The following is a 23,288-nucleotide window of genomic DNA, read 5'->3' as shown; positions in this document are numbered from 1 at the left end:
TCTCGAGAGGACAACTTTCTTTGGAGTTTGAAGAAGTGTTGGACAGAAAATTAACCAAGAAAAACCACACCAAGGGCAATTTTGTCATTTGTCGCGACCGTGTCGAAATTGACGAAAATTTGGTAGGTTGATTGGAAACGACCCAAAAAATTGGACTCGAGACGGTGTCTCGAGATCTCGAGAGGACAACTAGCTTTGGAGTTTGTAAAAGTGTTGTACCAAAAATTAACAAAGAAAAACCACACCAAAGACAATTTTGTCATTTATCGTGACGGTGTTGGAATGGGTTTAAAATTGGCAAGTTTATTGGAAATGGCCCGAGAAATTGGACTCAAGACAGAGTCCTGCTATCTTGGGAGGATAACTAGCTTTGGAGTTTGAGGAAGTGTTCGACGGAAAATTAACAAAAAAAAAATCACTAGGGGCAATTTTGTTATTTGTCGCGACGGTGTCGAAATGGGCTGAAATTTGGCAGGTTGATTAGAAACAACTCGAGAAATTGGACTCAAGTTGAAATCCCAAGATCTTGGGAGCACAACTAGCTTTGGAGTTTGAAGAAGTGTTTGACAGAAAATTAACAAAGAAAAACTACACCTAGGGCAATTTTGTCATTTGTCGCGATGGTGTCGGAATGGGCGAAAATTTGGCAGGTTGATTGGAAACGAACGAAGAAATTGGACTCGGGGCGGAGTCCTAAGATCTCAGGATGATAACTAGCTGAGAAAATTGAAGAAGCATTGGACCTAATATTAATAAAGAAAAACCGCACTATGGGCAATTTTGTCATTTGTCGCGATCGTGTCGAAATAGGCGGAAATTTGGCAGGTTGATTGAAAATGGCCCAAGAAATTGAACTCAGGGTGGAGTCCTGAGATCTTGGGAGGACAACTAGCTTTGGATTTTGAAGAAGTGTTGGACCGAAAATTAACAAAGAAAAATCGCACTAAGGGCAATTTTGTCATTTGTCACGACGGTGTCGGAATGGGCCGAAATTTGGCAGGTTGATTGGAAACGACACGTGAAATTGGACTCAGGGTTGAGTCCCAGGATCTCAGGAGGACAACTAGCTTTGGAGTTTGAAAAAGTGTTGGACCGAAAATTAACAAAGAAAAATCGCACCAAGGGCAATTTTGTCATTTGTTGCGACAGTGTCGGAATGGGCTGAAATTTGGCAGGTTGATTGGAAATGACACGAGAAATTGGACTTGGAGTTAAGACCCGAGATCTTGGGAGGACAACTAGCTTTGGAGTTTGAAGAAGTATTCGACCTAAAATTAATAAAGAAAAATCGCACCTGGGCAATTTTGTCATTTGTCGCGACAGTGTCGAAATGGGCTGAAATTTGGCAAGTTGATTGAAAACGGCTCACAAAATTGGACTCAAGGCGAAGTCTTGAGATCTCAAGAGGACAACTAGCTTTAGAGTTTGAAGAAGTGTTGGACCGAAAATTAACAAAGAAATACTGCACCAAAGGCAATTTTGTCATTTGTCGCGACGATGTCAGAATGGGCTAAAATTTGGCAGGTTGATTGGAAATGGCTCGAGAAATTGGATTCAGGGTGGAGTCCCAAGATCTCGGGAGGACAACTTGCTTTGGAGTTTGAATAAGTGTTGGACAGAAAATTAACAAAGAAAAACCGCACCAAAGGCAATTTTGTCATTTGTTGCGACCGTGTCAAAATAGACGAAAATTTGGTAGGTTGATTGGAAGCGACCCAAAAAATTGGACTCGGGACGGTATCTTGGGATCTCGGGAGGACAACTAGCTTTGGAGTTTGAAAAAGTGTTGTACCAAAAATTAACGAAGAAAAACCACACTAGGGACAATTTTCTCATTTGTCGCGACGGTGTTGGAATGGGGTAAAATTTGGCAGGTTGATTGGAAATGGCTCGAGAAATTGGACTCAGGGCAGAGTCCCGCTATCTCAGAAGGACAACTAGCTTTGGAGTTTGAAGAAATGTTCGACGGAAAATTAATAAAGAAAAACCGCACCAGGGGCAATTTTGTCATTTGTCGCGACGGTGTCGAAATGGGCTGAAATTTGGTAGGTTGATTGGAAACAGCTCGAGAAATTGGACTCAAGGTGAAATCCTAAGATCTCGGGAGGACAACTAGCTTTGGAGTTTGAAGAAGTGTTGGACAGAAAATTAACAAAGAAAAACTAGGCCCAGGGCAATTTTGTCATTTGTCGCGATGGTGTCGGAATGGGCAGAAATTTGGCAGGTTGATTGGAAACGGCCTAAGAAATTGAACTCAGGGTGGAGTCCTGAGATCTAGGGATGACAACTAGCTTTAAAACTTGAAGAAGCATTGGATCTAATAATAATAAAGAAAATCTGCACAAGGGGCAATTTTATCATTTCTCGCGACCGTGTCGAAATGGACGAAAATTTGGCAGGTTGATTGGAAATGGCTCGAGAAATTGGACTCGGGGTGGAGTCCTAAGATCCTGAGAGAACAACTAGCTTTGGAGTTTGAAGAAGTGTTGGACTGAAAATTAACAAAGAAAAATCGCACCAAGGGCAATTTTCGCATTTGTCGCGACGGTGTCGAAATGGGCTAAAATTTGGCAGGTTGATTGGAAACGACACGTGAAATTGGACTCAAGGTGGAGTCCTAAGATCTCAAGTGGACAACTAGCTTTTGAGTTTGAAGAAGTGTTGGACCGAAAATCAACAAAGAAAAATCGCACCAAGGGCAATTTTGTCATTTGTTGCGACAGTGTCGGAATGGGCTGAAATTTGGCAGGTTGAATGGAAATGGCATGAGAAATTGGACTCGGGGTTGAGACCCAAGATCTTGGGAGGACAACTAGCTTTGGAGTTTGAAGAAGTATTCGACCTAATATTAACAAAGAAAAACCGCACTTGGGGCAATTTGGTCATTTGTCGCGACGGTGTCGAAATGGGCTGAAATTTAGCAAGTTGATTGGAAACGGCTCACAAAATTGGACTCAAGGAGAAGTCTCAAGATCTCAAGAGGACAAATTGCTTTGGAGTTTGAAGAAGTGTTGGGCCGAAAATTAACAAAGAAATACTACACCAAAGGCAATTTTGTTATTTGTCGTGACGATGTCGGAATGGGCTGAAATTTGGCAGGTTGATTGGAAATGGCCTGAGAAATTGGATTCGAGGTGGAGTCCTAAGATCTCCATAGGACAGCTAGCTTTGGAGTTTGAATAAGTGTTGGATCGAAAATTAACAAAGAAAAATCGCACCAGGGGCAATTATGTCATTTCTCGCGACTTTGTCGGAATGGGCTGAAATTTGGCCGGTTGATTGGAAACGGCCTGAGAAATTGGATTCGGGGTGGAGTCTCAAGATCTCGGGAGGACAACTAGCTTTGGGGTTTGAAGAAGTGTCAGACAGAAAATTAACAAAGAAAAACCGCACCAAGGGCAATTTTGTCATTTGTCGCGATGGTGTCGGAGTGGGCAGAAATTTGGTAGGTTGATTGGAAATGGCCCGAGAAATTGGACTTGGGGCGAAGTCTTGAGATCTCAAGAGGACAACTAGCTTTGGAATTTGAAGAAGCAAACCTGATATTAACAAAGAAAAACTGGACTAGGGGCAATTTTGTCATTTGTCGCGACCGTGTCGAAATGGGCAAAAATTTTGCAGGTTGATTGGAAACTGCCTACAAAATTAGACTCAGGATAGAGTCCCAAGATCTTAGGAGGACAACTGGCTTTGGAGTTTGAAGAAGAGTTGGACCGAAAATTAACAAAGAAAAATCGCACCAAGAGCAATTATGTCATTTGTCGCGACTGTGTCAGAATGGGCTGAAATTTGGCAAGTTGATTGGAAATGGCTCTAGAGATTGGACTCGGGGTTGAGTCCCGAGATCTCGGGAGGACAACTAGCTTTGGAGTTTGAAGAAGTGTTCGACCTAAAATTAACAAAGAAATATCGCACCAGGGGCAATTTTGTCATTTGTCGTGACGGTGTCGAAATGGGCTGAAATTTGGCAGGTTGATTGGAAACAGCTCATGAAATTGGACTCAAGGAGGAGTCTTGAGATCTCAGGAGGACAACTAGCTTTGGAGTTTAAAGAATTGTTGGACCGGAAATTATCAAAGAAATACCGCACCAAAGGTAATTTTGTCATTAGTCGCGATGATATCGAAAAGGGCTAAATTTGGCAGGTTGAATGGAAATGGCCCGAGAAATTGGATTCGAGGTGGAGTCTCGAGATCTTGGGAGGACAACTATATTTGGATTTTGAAGAAGTGTTGGACAGAAAATTAACAAAGAAAAACCGCACCAGGGGCAATTTTGTCATTTGTCGCGACCGTGTCAGGATGGACGAAAATTTGGTCGATTGATTGGAAACGGCCCAAAAAATTGGAATCGGGGCGATGTGCCAAGATCTCGGGAAGACAACTAGCCTTGGAGTTTGAAGAAGTATTTGACCTAAAATTAACAAAGAAAAATCGCAACAAGGACAATTTTGTCATTTGTTGCGACGGTGTCGTAATGGGGTGAAATTTGGTAGGTTGATAGGAAATGGCCCAAGAAATTGGACTCGGGGCAGAGTCCTAAGATCTCGATAAGACAACTAGCTTCGGAGTTTGAAGAAGTGTTGGACCGAAAATTAACAAAGAAATACTGCACCAAAGGCAATTTTGTCATTTGTCGCGACGATGTCGGAATGGGCTTAAATTTGGCAGGTTGATTGGAAATGGCTCGAGAAATTGGATTCGAGGTGGAGTCCTAAGATATTGATAGGACAACTAGCTTTGGAGTTTGAAGAAGTGTTGGACCGAAAATTAACAAAGAAAAATCGCACCAAGGGCAATTATGTCATTTCTCGCGACTGTGTTGGAATGGGCTAAAATTTGGTAGGTTGATTGGAAACGGCCCGAGAAATTGGATTCGGGGTGGAGTCTCAAGATCTCAGGAGGACAACTAGCTTTGGGGTTTGAAGAAGTGTCGGACAGAAAATTAACAAAGAAAAACCGCACCAAGGGCAATTTTGTCATTTGTCGCAACGGTGTCGGAGTGGGCAGAAATTTGGCAGGTTGATTGGAAACGACCTGAGAAATTGGACTCGGGGCGGGGTCTTGAGATCTCGAGAGGACAACTAGCTTTGGAATTTGAAGAAGCATTGGACCTGATATTAACAAAGAAAAACTGGACTAGGGGCAATTTTATCATTTGTCGCGAACGTATCGAAATGGGAGAAAATTTTGCAGGTTGATTGAAAACTGCCTGAGAAATTGGACTCGGGGTAGAGTCCCAAGATCTCAGGAGGACAACTGGCTTTGGAGTTTGAAGAAGAGATGGACCGAAAATTTACAAAGAAAAATCGCACCAAAGGCAATTATGTCATTTGTCGCGACTGTGTCAGAATGGACTGAAATTTGACAGGTTGATTGGAAACGGCTCGAAAAATTGGACTCGGGGTTGAGTCCTGAGATCTCGGGAGGACAACTAGCTTTGGAGTTTGAAGAAGTGTTCGACCTAAAATTAACAAAGAAAAATCGCACCAGGGGCAATTTTGTCATTTGTCGTGACGGTGTCGAAATGGGCTGAAATTTGGCAGGTTGATTGGAAACAGCTCATGAAATTGGACTCAAGGAAGAGTCTTGAGATCTCAGGAGGACAACTAGCTTTGGAGTTTGAAGAATTGTTGGACCGAAAATTATCAAAGAAATACCGCACCAAAGGCAATTTTGTCATTTGTCGCAACGATATCGTAAAGGGCTGAAATTTGGCAGGTTGATTGGAAATGGCCCAAGAAATTGGATTCGGGGTAGAGTCCTGAGATCTTGGGAGGACAACTATATTTGGATTTTGAAGAAGTGTTGGACAGAAAATTAACAAAGAAAAACCGCGCCAAGGACAATTTTGTCATTTGTCGCGACCGTGTCGGGATAGACGAAAATTTGTCGGTTGATTGGAAACGGCTCGAAAAATTGGACTCGGGGTGATGTCCCGAGATCTCGGGAGGACAACTAGCCTTGGAGTTTGAAGAAGTATTTGACCTAAAATTAACAAAGAAAAACCGCAACAAGGACAATTTTGTCATTTGTTGCGACGGTGTCGTAATGGGGTGAAATTTGGCAGGTTGATAGGAAATGGCCCAAGAAATTGGACTCAGGGTAGAGTCCTAAGATCTCAAGAAGACAACTAGCTTCGGAGTTTGAAGAATTGTTCGACCGAAAATTAACAAAGAAAAACCACACCAAGGGTAATTTTGTCATTTGTCGCGATGGAGTCGAAATGGGCTGAAATTTGGTAGGTTGATCGAAAACGTCTCGAGAAATTGGACTCAAGGCAGAGTCTCATGATCTCGAGAGGACAACTAGCTTTGGAGTTTGAAGAAGTGTTGGACAGAAAATTAACAAAGAAAAACCGCACCATGGGCTATTTTGTCGTTTGTCGCGATGGTGTCGGAATGCAGAAATTTGGCAGGTTGTTTGGAAACAACACGAGAAATTGGACTCGGGGTGAAGTCCTTAGATCTCGAGAGGATAACTAGCTTCGGAATTTGAAGAGGCATTAGACCTAATATTAATAAAGAAGAATCGGACTAGGGGCAATTTTGTCATTTGTCGCGACCGTGTCGAAATGGGCGAAAATTTGGCAGGTTGATTGGAAACGGCCCTAGAAATTGGACTTGGGATGGAGTCCCGAGATCTTGGGAGGATAACTAGCTTTGGAGTTTGAAGAAGTGTTGGACAGAAAATTAACAAAGAAAAATCGTACCAGGGGCAATTTTGTTATTTATCGCGATCGTGTCTGAATGGAATTAAATTTGGTAGGTTGACTAGAAATGGCCCGAGCAATTGGACTTGGGGCAGAGTCCTGAGATCTTGGGAGGACAACTAGCTTTGGAGTTTGAAGTAGTGTTGGACCGAAAATTAACAAAGAAATACCGCACCAAGTGCAATTTTGTCATTTGTCATGACGATGTCAGAATGGGCTGAAATTTGGCAGGTTGATTGGAAACGGCCCGAGGAATTGGATTCGAGGTGGAGTCCCAAGATCTTGAGAGGATAACTAGATTTGGATTTTGAAGAATTGTTGGAAAGAAAATTAACAAAGAAAATCGCACCAGGGGCAATTTTGTCGTTTGTCGCTACCGTGTCGAAATGGACGAAAATTTGGTAGTTTGATTGGAAACGACCCAAAAAATTGGACTCGGGGCGGTATCTTGAGATCTCAAGAGGACAACGAGCTTCGGAGTTTGAAAAAGTGTTGTGCCGAAAATTAACAAAGAAAAACCGCACCAAGGACAATTTTGTCATTTGTCGCGACGATGTTGTAATGGGCTGAAATTTAGCAGGTTGATTGGAAATGGCTCTAGAAATTGGAGTCGGGGCAGGGTCCCAAGATCTCGGGAGGACAACTAGGGGTAATTTTGTCATTTATCGCGACGGTGTCTAAATGGTATTAAATTTGGCAGGTTGATTGGAAACATCTCGAGAAATTGGACTCAAGGTGGAGTCTCAAGATCTCAAGAGGACAACTAGCCTTGGAGTTTGAAGAAGTGTTGGACATAAAATTAACAAAGAAAAATCGTACCAAGAGCAATTATGTCATTTGTCGGGATGGTGTTTGAATGGGCTGAAATTTGGCAAGTCGAATGGAAACGGCCCGAGAAATTGGACTCGGGGTGGAGTCCCGAGATCTTTGAAGGACAACTAACTTTGGAGTTTGAAGAAGTGTTGGACCGAAAATTAACAAAGAAAAATCGCACCAAGGGCAATTTTGTCATTTGTCACGAAGGTGTCGGAATGGGCTGAAATTTTGTAGGTTGGTTGGAAACGGCATGAAAAATTGGACTTAGGGGTTGAGTCCCGAGATCTTAGGAGGACAAGTTGCTTTGGAGTTTGAAGAAGTGTTCGACCTAAAATTAACAAAGAAAAACTGCACCAAAGGCAGTTTTATCATTTGTCGCGATGGTGTCAAAATGGGCTAAAATTTGGCAGGTTGATTGGAAACGGCTCATTAAATTGGATTCAAGGTGGAGTCCCAAGATCTCAGGAGGACAACTAGCTTTGGAGTTTGAAGAAGTGTTGGACCGAAAATTAACAAAGAAATACTGCACCAAGGGCAATTTTTTCATTTGTCGCAACGATGTCGAAATGGGCAGAAATTTGGACGGTTGATTGGAAATGGCCAGAGAAATTGGATTCAAGGTGTATTCTCGAGATCTTAGGAGGACAACTAGCTTTGGAGTTTGAAGAATTGTTGGACAAAAAATTGACGAAGAAAAATCGCACCAAGGGCAATTTTTTCATTTGTCGCGACAGTGTTGGAATTCACTGAAATTTGGCAGGTTGATTGGAAATGGCCCAAGAAATTGGACCTGGGACGGAGTCCTGAGATCGCGGGAGGACAACTAGCTTTGGAGTTTGAAGAAGTGTTGGACAGAAAATTAACAAAGAAAAACCACACTAGGGGCAAATTTATCACGTATCGCGACCGTGTCGAAAAGGACGAAAATTTGGTAGGTTGATTGGAAATGGCCTGAGCAATTCGACTTGGGGTGGTGTCTCAAGATCTCGAGAGGACAACTAGCTTAGGAGTTTAAAGAAGTGTTGGATCGAAAATTAACAAAGAAAAACCGCACCAGGGGCAATTTTATCAATTTTCGCGACGGTGTCGAGATGGCCTGAAATTTACTAGGTTGATTGGAAACAACTCGAGAAATTAGACTCGGGGCGGAGTCCTGAGATCTCGGGAGGACAACTAGGTTTGGACTTTGAAGAAGTACTGGACAGAAAATTAACTCAGAAAAATCGCACCAGGTGCAATTTTGTCATTGTCGCGACGGTGTCGGAATGGGCTGAAATTTGGTAGGTTGGTTGGAAACAACCCGAGAAATTGGACTCGGGGCAAAGTCCTAAAATCTCAGGAGGAGAACTAAATTTGGAGTTTGAAAAAGTGTTGGACGGAAAATTAACAAAGAAAAATCGAAGCAGGGGCAATTTTTTCATTTGTCACAACGGTGTCGGAATTGGCTGAAATTTGTTAGGTTGATTGGAAACGGCCTGAGAATTTGGACTTGGGGTAGAGTCCTGAGATCTTGGGAGAACAACTAGCTTTGGAGTTTGAAGAAGTGTTGGACAGAAAATTAACATAGAAAAACCACACCAGGGGCAATTTTGTCATTTGTTCCGACAGTGTTAAAATAGGCAGAAATTTGGCAAGTTGATTGGAAACACCCGAGAAATTGGGCTTGGGGTGGAGTCCCGAGATCTCGGGAGGACATCTAGCATTGGAGTTTGAAGAAGTGTTGGACCGAAAATTAACAAAGAAAAACCGCACCAAAGGTAATTTTGTTATTTGTCGCGATGATGTCGAAATGGGCTGAAATTTGGCAGGTTGATTAGAAACGGCCCGAGAAATTGCATATGGGGTGGGGTCCCAAGAACTCAAGAGGATACTAGCTTTGGAGTTTGAAAAATTGTTGGACAGAAAATTAATAAAGAAAAACTGCACCAAGGGGAATTTTGTCATTTATCGCGACGGTGTCGAAATGGGCCAAAATTTGGTAGGTTGATTGGAAACAGCACAGGAAATTGGACTCGGGGTGGACTCCCGAGATCTCAGGAGGACAACTAGCTTTGGAGTTTGAAGAAGTGTTTGACAGAAAATTAATAAAGAAAAACTGCACTAGGAGCAATTTTGTCATTTATCGCGACGGTGTCGGAATGGGCTGAAATTTGGCGGGTTGGTTGGAAACAACCCGAGAAATTGGACTCTGGGTAGAGTCCTAAGATCTTGGGAGGAGAACTAACTTTGGAGTTTGAAGAAGTGTTGGACTGAAAATCAATAAAGAAAAACCGCACTAGGGGCAATTTTTTCATTTGTCGCGATCGTGTCGAAATGGGCGGAAATTTGGCAGGTTGACTGGAAATGATCTGAGAAATTAGACTTGGGGTGGAGTCCTGAGATCTCAGGAGGACAACTAGCTTTGGAGATTGAAGAAGTATTGGACCGAAAATTAACAAAGAAAAATCGCACAAAGGGCAATTTTGTCATTTGTCACAACGGTGTCGAAATGAGCTGAAATTTTGCAGGTTGATTGGAAATGGCACGAGAAATAGGACTCGGGGTTGAGTCTTGCGATCTCTAGAGGATAACGAGCTTTGGAGTTTGAAGAAGTGTTCGACCTAAAATTAATAAAGAAAAATCGCACAAGGGGCAATTTTGTCATTTATCGCGACGGTGTCGAAATGGACTAAAATTTGGCAGGTTGATTGGAAATGACTCATTAAATTGGACTCAAGGTGAAGTCCCAAGATCTCAGGAGAACTAGCTTTGGAGTTTGAAGAAGTGCTGGACCAAAAATTAACAAAGAAATACTGCACGAAAGGCAATTTTATCATTTGTCGCGAGGATGTCGGAATGGGTAGAAATTTGGCTGGTTGATTTGAAATGGCCCAAGAAATTGGATTCGGGGTGGGGTCCCAAGATCTCGGGAGGACAACTAGCTTTGGAGTTTGAAGAAGTGTTGGACAGAAAATTAACAAAGGAAAACCACACCAGGGGCAATTTTTTCATTTGTCGCGATGGTGTCAGAATTGGCTGAAATTTGGCAGCTTGATTGGAAACGGCTCGAAAAATTGGACTTGGGATGAGGTCCCGAGATATTGGGAGGACAACTAGCTTTGGAGTTTGAAGAAGTGTTGGACAGAAAATTAACAAAGAAAAATCGTACCATGGGCAATTTTTTCATTTACTGCGATTGTGTCGGAATGGACAGAAATTTGGTAGGTTGATTGGAAATGGCCCGAGCAATTGGACTTGGGAAAGAGTCCTGAGATCTCGAGAGGACAACTAGCTTTGGAGTTTGAAGAAGTGTTGGACCGAAAATTAACAAAGAAAAACCGCACCAGTGGCAATTTTGTCATTTGTCGCGACGGTGTCGAGATGGGCTGAAATTTTCCAGGTTGATTGGAAATGACCCGAGAAATTAGACTCGAGGTGGAGTCTCGAGATCTCGAATTTCTCAGCGGAGTCTCGAGTTCTCGGGAGGACAACTAGCTTTGGAGTTTGAAGAAGTGTTGGACAGAAACTTAACAAAGAAAAACCGCACCAGGTGCAATTTTGTCATTTGTCGCGACGGTGTCGGAATGGGCTGAAATTTGGCAGGTTGGTTAAAAACAACCCGAGAAATTGGACTCGGGGTGAAGTCCCAAAATCTTGGGCGGAGAACTAACTTTGAAGTTTGAAGAAGTGTTGGACAGAAAATTAACAAAGAAAAATCGAACCAGGGGCAATTTTTTCATTTGTCGCGACGGTGTCGAAATTGGCTGAAATTTGTTACGTTGATTGGAAATGGCCTGACAAATTGGACTTGGGGTAGAGTCCTGAGATCTCAGGAGGACAACTAGCTTTGGAGTTTGAAGAAGTGTTGGACAGAAAATTAGCATAGAAAAACCGCACCAGGGGCAATTTTGTCATTTGTTGCGACGGTGTCAGAATGGGCAGAAATTTGGCAAGTTGATTGGAAACGCCCAAGAAATTGGGCTTGGGGAGGAGTCCTGAGTTCTCGGAAGGACATCTATCTTTGGAGTTTGAAGAAGTGTTGGACCGAAAATTAACAAAGAAAAACCGCACCAAAGGCAATTTTGTCATTTGTCGCGACAATGTTGAAATGGGCTAAAATTTGGCAGATTGATTAGAAACGGCCCGAGAAATTGGATATGGGGTGGAGTCCCAAGAACTCAGGAGGAAACTAGCTTTGGAGTTTGAAGAAGTGTTGTACTGAAAATTAACAAAGAAAAACCGCACCAACGGCAATTTTGTCATTTGTCGCGACGGTGTTGAAATGGGCTGAAATTCGGCCGGTTGATTGGAAACGGCCCGGGAAGTTGGACTTCGGATGGAGTCCTGAGATCTCGGGAGGACAACTAGCTTTGGAGTTTGAAGAAGTATTGGACAGAAAATTAACAAAGAAAAATCACACCAGGGGCAATTTTGTCATTTATCGCGATCGTGTCGGAATGGACGAAAATTTGGTAGGTTGATTGGAAATGGCCTAAGCAATTGGACTTGGAGCAGAGTCCCGAGATCTTAGGAGGACAACTAGCTTTGGAGTTTGAAGAAGTTTTGGACCAAAAATTAACAAAGAAAAATTGGGCTAAAATCTGGCAGGTTGGTTGGAAACAACTTGAGAAATTGGACTCGGGTCAGAGTCCCAAGATCTCGGGAGGAGAACTAACTTTGGAGTTTGAAGAAGTGTTGGACCGAAAATTAACAAAGAAAAACTGCACCAGGGGCAATTTTTTCATTTGTCGCGACGGTGTCGAAATTTGCTGAAATTTGTCAGGTTGATTGGAAATGGCTCGAGAAATCTGGGAAATGTTGTTATTGTTGAATTATAATGTTTATATTATTATAATATTGTTATGTTTATGCAATTATTGAATTATGTTATTTATATTTATTAGTTGATATGTTTATCTACACACAAATCATCCAATATTTTCAACATGGGAAGCCACCAAATGCATTATCCAATAGATTACAATGGAGGGCACAATGGACATATTGATGAAGCATAGAAATTGCCGAATTTTTTGTTAGTCTATGGAGAGTCTCTGAATGGGCGAATGGTTCCCTAAACCCGACCACATCATATTTCATAACATGACAATGTTTGCTCAATTGCCTGAGTCATTGCCTCTAACCCATATGATAATGACACCTGGTACCCAAATCATATTTATAAAATAAAACTGTTGAAGAGATGGAACTACATTTTTAGTAAAAATGTAAAAATAAAACTATCAAAATTACATTCACACTTCCAAATGTTTAGCATCTTTTACACCTGAGGTCTACAAGTTTTGGACTTTTAAGCAGTCGACCTTCGCTTTTCACAGCAAAGTGTCCTTTTGAACAGATTCCAAATCCATAAAGATAACTTTGCCACTAAAATAACAATTGATAGATTTTGGACCCAAATGCAAAAGTTGTTAAAGAAAAGCCATTAACTGTAAAATAACTCACATATAGTACAAAAAAAATATCACAAAATCGTAAGCTCCATAGTAGTGGGAAGAGTCCAGATTCTTAACATTCTTTATCCTTTGTCATGTTCAAAGAAAAGCAAGATCATTCAGATTTCATGGGGACAAATATCATCCCTCTTCGACCATTGGTCGACGACCCAACTGTACTATGTGTAATGAGAAACTCATCAACTATCCCTTTACAGACCATTGTTCTACTTTCGCATAGATAAGTCTATTCACTTATTATGTTTTAGCCTGGTCTACTGCAAAGAATTACATTAGTTCATTTTTCTTCCTTGACACTCTCCAGTACTGTTTAGCACTTCACCAAACAAGAAACTAATGTATAAAATTACAAAAGTAGGATTTAGAAAACATATCTTCTCCACCAATCTGGCACTTTCAGCCTCCTGCTCCTATGTACAGCAAGATTTACAGCAGGAAGTTTATCCCGAACCTGTCGCCACATCATATTAACTGCATCTTCCTTCTTTGGGGTAGAGTCCTAAGGTCTCGAGAGGACTACTAGCTTTGGAGTTTGAAGAAGTGTTGGACAGAAAATTAATAAAGAAAAACCGCACCAAGGACAATTTTATCATTTATCACGACGGTGTCGAAATGGGCTAAAATCTGGCAGGTTGGTTGGAAACAACTTGAGAAATTGGACTCGGGTCAGAGTCCCAAGATCTCGGGAGGAGAACTAACTTTGGAGTTTGAAGAAGTGTTGGACCGAAAATTAACAAAGAAAAACTGCACCAGGGGCAATTTTTTCATTTGTCGCGACGGTGTCGAAATTTGCTGAAATTTGTCAGGTTGATTGGAAACGGCCCAAGAAATTGGACTTGGGATGGAGTCCCGAGATCTCGAGAGGACAACTAGCTTTGGAGTTTGAAGAAGTGTTGGATAGAAAATTAACAAAGAAAAACCGCACTAGGGGCAATTTTGTCATTTATCGAGACCGTGTCGAAATGGACAGAAATTTGGTAGGTTGATTGGAAACGGCTCGAGCAATTGAGCTAGGGGTAGAGTCCTGAGATCTCGGGAGGACAACTAGCTTTGGAGTTTGAAGAAGTGTTGGACAGAAAATTAACAAAGAAAAACCGCACCAGGTGCAATTTTGTCATTTGTCGCGACATTGTCGGAATGGGCTGAAATTTGGCAGGTTGGTTGTAAACAATCTGAGAAATTGGACTCAGGGCGGAGTCCTAAAATCTCTGGAGGGGAACTAACTTTGTAGTTTGAAGAAGTGTTGGACGGAAAATTAACAAAGAAAAATCGAACCAGGGGCAATTAAGAATTTGCCGCGACGGTGTCGAAATTGGTTGAAATTTGTCAAGTTGATTGGAAACGGCCCGAGAAATTGGACTTGGGGTAGAGTCCCGAGATCTCGGTAGGACAACTAGCTTTGGAGTTTGAAGAAGTGTTGGACAAAAAATTAACGTAGAAAAATCGCACCAGGGGCAATTTTGTCATTTGTTGCGACGGTGTCAGAATGAGCAGAAATTCTGCAAGTTGATTGGAAATGCCTAACAAAATGGGCTTGGGACAGAGTCTTGAGATCTCTGGAGGACATCTAGCATTGGAGTTTGAAGAAGTGTTCGATCAAAAATTAACAAAGAAAAATCGCACCAAAGGCAATTTTGTCATTTGTCGCGACGATGTCGAAATAGGCTGAAATTTGGCAGGTTGATTAGAAATGGCCCGAGAAATTGGATACGGGGTGGAGTCCCGAGAACTCAGGAGGAAACTAGCTTGGGAGTTTGAAGAAGTGTTGGACAGAAAATTAACAAAGAAAAACTGCACCTGGGACAATTCTGTCATTTGTCGCGACGATGTCGAAATGGGCTGAAATTCGACAGGTTGATTGGAAATGGCCCGGGTAATTGGACTCGAGGCAGACTCCCGAGATCTCGAGAGGGTAACTAGCTTTGGAGTTTGAAAAAGTGTTTGACAGAAAATTAACAAAAAAAAATTGCACCAGGGGCAATTTTGTCATTTGTCGCGACGGTGTCGGAATGGGCTGAAATTTGGTAGGTTAGTTGGAAACAACCCAAGAGATTGGACTCAGGGGAGAGTCTCGAGATCTTGGGCGGAGAACTAACTTTGGAGTTTGAAGAAGTGTTGGACCAAAATTAATAAAGAAAAACCACACCAGGGGCAATTTTTTCATTTGTCGCGACGGTGTCGAAATTAACTAAAATTTGGTAGTTTGATTGAAAACGGCCCGAGAAATTGGACTTGGGGCGAAGTCCCAAGATCTCGTGGAGACAACTAGATTTGGAGTTTGAAGAAGTGTTGGACAGAAAATTAATAAAGAAAAATCGCACCAAGGGCGATTTTGTCATTTGTCACGACCGTGTTGGAATTGACGGAAATTTGGTAGGTTGATTGGAAATTGCCCGATCAATTGGACTCGGGCTGGAGTCTAGAGATCTCAAGAAGACAACTTGTTTTGGAGTTTGAAGAAGTGTAGTACAGAAAATTAACAAAGAAAAACCGCACCAGGGGCAATTTTGTCATTTATTGCTACCGCATCGGAATGGATGGAAATTAGGTTGGTTCATTGGAAATGGCCAGAGCAATTAGACTTGGGGAGGAGTCTCAATATCTCGGGAGGACAACTAGCTTTGGAGTCAAGAAGTGTTGGACCGAAAATTAACAAAGAAAATCGCACCAGGGGCAATTTTTTCATTTGTCGCAACGGTGTCGAAATTGGCTGAAATTTGGTAGGTTGATTAGAAATGGCTAGAGAAATCCAAGATCTCGAGAGGACAACTATCTTTGGAGTTCGAAGAAGTGTTGGATAGAAAATTAACGAAGAAAAACCACACCGGGGGCAATTTTGTCATTTGTCGCGACTGTGTTGGAATGGGCTGAAATTTGGCAGGTTGGTTGGAATCAACCTAAGAAATTGGACTCAGAGTGGGGTCCTGAGATCATGGGAGGAGAACTAACTTTGGAGTTTGAAGAAGTGTTGGACCGAAAATTAACAAAGAAAAACCGCACTAGGGGCAATTTTTTCATTTGTCGCGACTGTGTCGGAATTGGCTGAAATTTAGCAGGTTGATTGGAAACGACCCAAGAAATTGGAATTGTGGTGGAGTCCCAAGATCTTGAGAGGACAACTAGCTTTGGAGTTTGAAGAAATGTTGGACAGAAAATTAACAAAGAAAAACCGCACTAGGGGCAATTTTGTCATTTGTCGCGACGGTGTTGGAATGGGCAGAAATTTGGCAAGTTGATTAGAAACGTCCGAGAAATTGGACTTGGGGTGGAGTCTCGAGATCTTGGGAGGACAACTAGATTTGGAGTTTGAAGAAGTGTTGGACAGAAAATTAATAAAGAAAAATCGCACCAGGGCCAATATTGTCATTTGTCACGACGGTGTCGGAATGGAAATTTGGTAGGTTGATCAGAAATGATCTGAGAAACTAGACTTGGGGCGGAGTCTTGAGATCTCAGGAGGACAACTAGATTAGGAGTTTGATGAAGTGTTGGACCGAAAATTAACAAAGAAAAACTGCACTAGGGGCAATTTTATAATTTGTCGCGACGGTGTCGGAATGGACAGAAATTCGACAGGTTGATTGGAAATGGCATGAGAAATTGGACTCGAGGTAGAGTCCTGAGATCCTGAAAGGACAACTAGCTTTGGAGTTTGAAGAAGTGTTCGGCCAAAAATTAACAAAGAAAGACAGCACCAGGGATAATTTTGTCATTTGTCGCGCCAGTGTCGAAATGGGCTGAAATTTGGCAGGTTGATTGGAAACGGACCAAGAAATTGGACTCGGGGTGGAGTCCCAAGATCTCAGGAGGACAGCTAGCTTTGGAGTTAGTAGAAGTGTTGGACAGAAAATTAACAAAGAAAAACCGCACCAGGGGCAATTTTGTCATTTGTCGCGACGGTGTAGGAATGGACTAAAATTTGGCAGGCTGGTTAGAAACAACCCAAGAATTTGGACTCGAGGTAGGGTCTCAAGATCTTGGGAGGAGAACAAACTTTGGTGTTTGAAGAAGTGTTGGAAAGAAAATTGATAAAGAAAAACCGCACCAAAGGCAATTTTGTCATTTGTCGCGACGATATCGAAATGGGCTGAAATTTGGCAGGTTGATTGGAAACGGCCCAAGAAATTGGACTCGAGGTGGAGTCTTGAGAACTTGGGAGGACAACTAGCTTTGGAGTTTGAAGAAGTGTTGGACAGAAAATTAACAAAGAAAAATCGCACCATGGGCAATTTTGTCATTTGTCGCGATCGTGTCGGAATGGACGAAAATTTGGCAGGTTGATTGGAAACGGCCTGAGATATTGGACTCGGGGTGGAGTCTCGAGATCTTGGGGGGACAACTTGCTTTGGAGTTTGAAGAAGTGTTGGACAGAAAATTAACAAAGAAAAACCGCACCAGGGGTAATTTTGTCATTTTTCACGACCGTGTTGGAATGGACGGAAATTTGGTTGATTGATTGGAAATGGCCTGAGCAATTGGACTCGGGACAAAGTCTCGAGATCTTGGGAGGACAACTAGCTTTGGAGTTTGAAGAAGTGGTGGACCGAAAATTAACGAAGAAAAACCGCACTAAGGGCAATTTTGTCATTTGTCGCGACGGTGTCGGAATGGGCTGAAATTTGGCAGGTTGATTGGAAATGGCCCAAAAAATTGAACTCGTGGTAGAGTCTCGAGATCTCAGGAGACCAACTAGCTTTGGAGTTTGAAGAAGTGTTGTACAGAAAATTAAAAAAGAAAAATCGCACCAGGGGCAATTTTATCATTTATCGCGACGGTGTCGGAATGGGCAGAAATTTGGCAGGTTGATTGGAAACGAACCAAAAAACTAGACTTGGGATGGAGTCTTGAGTTCTCGAGAGGACAACTAGATTTGGAGTATGAAGAAATGTTGGATCGAAAATTAACGAAGAAAAATGCACCGGGGGCAATTTTATCATTTGTCGCGACGGTGTCGGAATGGGCAGAAATTTGGCAGGTTGATTGGAAACGAATCAAGAAATTGAAATCAGGGTAGAGTCCTAAGAACTAGGGTGGACAACTAACTTTGGAGTTTGAAGAAGCGTTGGACTGAAAATTAACAAAGAAAAATCGCACCAAAGGTAATTTTGTCATTTGTCGCGACAATGTTGGAATGGGCTGAAATTTTGCAAGTTGATTGGAAATGGACCGATAAATTGGAATCGGGGTGGAGTCCTGAGAACTCAGGAGGACAACTAACTTTTGAGTTTGAAGAAGTGTTGGACAAAAAATTAACAAAGAAAAACCGCACCAGGGGCAATTTTGTTATTTGTCGCGATCGTGTCGGAATGGACGAAAACTTGGTAGGTTGATTGGAAACGGCCTGAGTAATTGGACTATGGGTAGAGTCCCTAGATCTTGAGAGGACAACTAGCTTCGGAGTTTGAAGAAGTGTTGGACCGAAAATTAACAAAGAAAAATCGTGCCGAGGGCCATTTTGTCATTTGTCGTGACAGTGTCGAAATGGCCTAAAATTTGGCAGGTTGATTGGAAATGGCCTGAGAAATTGAACTTACGGTAGAGTCCAGAGATCTCAGGATGACAACTAGCTTTGGAGTTTGAAGAAATGTTCGATCAAAAATTAACAAAGAAAAATCGCACCAGGGTCAATTTTTTCATTTCTCGCGGCGGTGTCGGAATTGGCAGAAATTTGGCAGGATGATTGGAAACGGCCTGAGAAATTGGACTGGAGTGGAGTCCCAAGATCTCAAGAGGACAACTAGCTTTTGAGATTGAAGAAGTGTTGGACAGAAAATTAACAAAGAAAAACCACACCAGGGGCAATTTTGTCCTTTATCGCGACGGTGTCGCAATAGGCAAAAATTTTACAGGTTGATTGGAAACACTTGAGAAATTGGATTTGGGCTGGAGTCCTGAGATCTTGGGAGGACAACTAGATTTGGAGTTTGAAGAAGTGTTGGACAGAAAATTAACAAAGAAAAGTCGCACCAGGGGCAATTTTGTCATTTGTCGCGACGGAGTCGGAATGGGCAGAAATTTGGCAGGTTGATTAGAAACGATCCGAGAAACTGGACTTGGGGCGGAGTCTCGAGTTCTCGGGAGGACAACTAGATTCCAGTTTGAAGAAGTGTTGGACCGAAAATTAACAAAGAAAAACCGCACTAAGGGCAATTTTGTCATTTGTCGCGGCGGAGTCGGAATGGGCTGAAATTTGGCAGGTTGATTGGAAATGGCCCCAAAAATTGAGCTTGTGGTAGAGTCCCGAGATCTCAGGAGGACAACTAGCTGTGGAGTTTGAAGAAATGTTCGACCGAAAATTAACAAAGAAAAACTGCACCAAGGGCAATTTTGTCATTAGTCGCGACAGTGTCGAAATGGGCTGAAATTTGGTAGGTTGATTGAAAATGGCTTGAGAAATTGGACTCAAGGCATAGTCCTGAGATCTTGGGAGGACAACAAGCTTTGGAGTTTGAAGAAGTGTTGGACAGAAAATTAACAATGAAAAATCGCAGCAGGGGCAATTTTGTCATTTGTTGCGATAGTGTCGAAATTGGCTGAAATTTGGTAGCTTGATTGAATGCAACCCGAGTAATTGGACTCAGTGTGGAGTCTTGAGATCTCGAAAGGGCAACTTCCTTTGTAGTTTGAAGAAGTATTGGATAGAAGGTGTCGAAATTGGCTGAAATTTGACAGGCTGATTGGATGCAACTCAAGTAGTTGGACTCAGTACAGAGTCTTGAGATCAAGGAAGGGCAACTTGCTTTGGAGTTTGAAGAAGCGTTGGACTGAAAATTAACAAAGAAAAATCGCACCAAAGGTAATTTTGTCCTTTGTCACGCCGATGTCGAAATGGACTAAAATTTGGTAGGTTGATTGAAAACGGCCCGAGAAATTGGAATCAGGGTGGAGTCTTGAGAACTCAGGGAGGACAACTAACTTTGGAGTTTGAAGAAGTGTTGGACAGAAAATTAACAAATAAAAACCGCACCAGGGGCAATTTTGTCATTTGTCGCGACCGTGTCGGAATGGACGAAAATTTGGTAGGTTGATTGGAAATGGCCCGAGTAATTGGACTATGGGCGGAGTCTTGAGATCTCGAGAGGACAACTAGCTTTGGAGTTTGAAGAAGTGTTGGACCGAAAATTAACAAAGAAAAATCGCGCCAAGGGCCATTTTGTCATTTGTCGCGACGGTGTCGGAATGGCCTGAAATTTGGTAGGCTGATTTGAAATGGCCTGAGACATTGGACTAGCAGTAGAGTCCAGAGATCTCAGGATGACAACTAGCTTTGGAGTTTGAAGAAATGTTCGATCGAAAATTAACAAAGAAAAACCGCACCAGGGGCAATTTTTTCATTTGTTGCGACGGTGTCAGAATTGGCAAAAATTTGGCAAGTCGATTGGAAACGGCCCGAGAAATTAGACTTGGGGCAGAGTCTCGAGATCTCGAGAGGACAACTAGCTTTGGTGTTTGATGAAGTGTTGGACGAAAAAATTAACAAAGAAAAACCACACCAGGGGCAATTTTGTTATTTGTCGCGATGGTGCCGGATTAAGCAGAAATTTGGCAGGTTGATTGGAAACACTTGAGAAATTGGACTTGGGGTGGAGTCCCAAGATCTTGAGAGGACAACTACATTTGGAGTTTGAAGAAGTGTTGGGCAGAAAATTAACAAAGAAAAACCGCACCAGGGGAAATTTTATCATTTCTCGCGATAGTGTCGGAATGGGCAGAAATTTGGCAGGTTGATTAGAAAGGATCCGAGAAACTGGACTTAGGACAGAGTCTCAAGGTCTTGGGAGGACAACTAGATTCCAGTTTGAAGAAGTGTTGGACCGAAAATTAACAAAGAAAAACCGCACCAGGGGCAACTTTGTCATTTGTCACTACGGTGTCGAAATGGGCTGAAATCTGGCAGGTTGATTGGAAACGGCCCAAGAAATTGGACTCGGGGTGGAGTCCCAAGATCTCGAGAGGACAACTAGCTTTGTAGTTTGAAGAAGTGTTGGACAAAAAATTAACAAAGAAAAACCGCACCAGGGGCAATTTTGTCATTTGTCGCAACGATGTAGGAATGGACTGAAATTGGCAGGTTGGTTGGAAACAACCTGAGAAATTGGACTCAGAGTAGAGTCCTGAGATCTCGAGAGGAGAACTAACTTTGGAGTTTGCAGAAGTGTTTTACAGAAAATTAATAAAGAAAAATCGCACCAAAGGCAATTTTGTCATTTGTCGCGACGATGTCGAAATGGGCTAAAATTTGGCTGGTTGATTGGAAACGGCTTGAGAAATTGGACTCAGGGTGGAGTCCTAAGAACTTGGAAGGAAAACTAGCTTTGGAGTTTGAAGAAGTGTTGGACCGAAAATTAACAAAGAAAAACCGCACCAAGGGCAATTTTGTCATTTGTCGCGATCATGTCGGAATGGACGAAAATTTGGCAGGGTGATTGGAAACAGCCCAAGAAATTGGACTCGGGGTGGAGTCCTGAGATTCTGGGGGGACAACTAGCTTTGGAGTTTGAAGAAGTGTTGGACCGAAAATTAACAACGAAAAACCGCACTAAAGGCAATTTTGTCATTTGTCGCGACGGCGTCCGAATGGGCTGAAATTTGGCAGGTTGATTGGAAATGGCCCGGCAAATTGAACTCGTGGTAGAGTCCCGAGATCTCAGGAGGCCAACTAGCTTTGGAGTTTGAAAAAAATGTTCGATTGAAAATTAACAAAGAAAAACAGCATCAGGGGCAATTTTTTCATTTGTCGTGAAGGTATCGAAATTGGCTTAAATTTGGCAGGTTGATTGGAAACGGCCCAAGAAATTGGACTTGGGGCAGAGGCATGAGATCTTGGGAGGACAACTAGCTTTGGAGTTTGAAGAAGTGTTGGACAGAAAATTAACAAAGAAAAACCGCACCAGGGGGCAATTTTATCATTTATCGCAACGGTGTCAAAATGGGCAGAAATTTAGTAGGTTGATTGGAAATGAAATGAGAAACTGGACTTGGGACAGAGTCTCAAGTTCTCAAGAGGACAACTGGATTTGGAGTATGAAGAAATGTTGGACCGAAAATTAACAAAGAAAAATGCACCAGGGGCAATTTTATCATTTGTCGCGACGGTGTCAGAATGGGCCAAAATTTGACAGGTTGATTGGAAACGGACCGAGAAACTGGACTTGTGGTAGAGTCCCTAGATCTCAGGAGGACAACTAGCTTTGGCGTTTGAAAAAGTGTCGGACCGAAAATTAACAAAGAAAAATCGCACCAAAGGCAATTTTGTCATTTGTCGCGACGATGTCGGAATGAGCTAAAATTTGGCTGGTTGATTGAAAACGGCCCAAGAAATTGGATACGGGATGGAGTCCTGAGAACTTAGGAGGACAACTAGCTTTGGAGTTTGAAGTAGTGTTGGACAGAAAATTAACAAAGAAAAACCACAACAGGGGCAATTTTGTCCTTTGTCGCGACGGTGTTGAAATGGGCCGAAATTCGATAGGTTGATTGGAAACGGCTTAAGAAATTGGACTCGGGGTGGAGTCCCAAGATCTATGGAGGACAACTACCTTTGGAGTTTGAAGAAGAGTTCGACAGAAAATTAACAAAGAAAAATCGGACCAGGGGAAATTTTGTCATTTGCCACGACAGTGTCAAAATGATCGAAAATTTGGTAGGTTGGTTGGAAACAACCTGAGAAATTGAACTCGGGGTAGAGTCCCGAGATCTTGGGAGCAGAACTAACTTTGGAGTTTGAAGAAGTGTTGGACAGAAAATTAATAAAGAAAAATCGCACGAAAGGTAATTTTGTCATTTTTCGCGACGATGCCAAGATGGGCTGAAATTTGGCAGGTTGATTAGAAACGGCCCGAGAAATTGGAATCAGGAAAGAGTCCCGAGATCTCAAGAGAAGAACTAACTTTGGAGTTTGAAGAAGTGTTGGACCGAAAATTAACAAAAAAAATAACACCAGTGGCAATTTTTTCATTTGTCGCGACGGTGTTGGAAATGGCAGAAATTTGGAGGTTGATTGGAAATGGCCAGAGAAATTAGACTTGGGGCGGAGTCCCGAGATCTCGAGAGGACAACTAGATTTAGAGAATGAAGAAATGTTGGACCGAAAATTAACAAAGAAAAATGCACCAGGGGCAATTTTATCATTTGTCGCGACGGTGTCGGAATGGGCAGAAATTTGGCAGGTTGATTGGAAATGGATTGAGAAACTAGACTTGGGGCAGAGTCCCAAGATCTCGGGAGGGCAACTAGCTTTGGAGTTTGAAGAAGTGTTGGACCGAAAATTAACAAAGAAAAACTGCACCAAAGGCAATTTTGTCA

This window comes from Olea europaea, chromosome 5, assembly GCF_002742605.1.
Source record: "Olea europaea var. sylvestris chromosome 5, O_europaea_v1, whole genome shotgun sequence".
NCBI lineage: Eukaryota > Viridiplantae > Streptophyta > Magnoliopsida > Lamiales > Oleaceae > Olea > Olea europaea.
The sequence above is the reverse complement of the archived record's forward strand: the minus strand, read 5'-3'. Positions refer to the sequence as shown.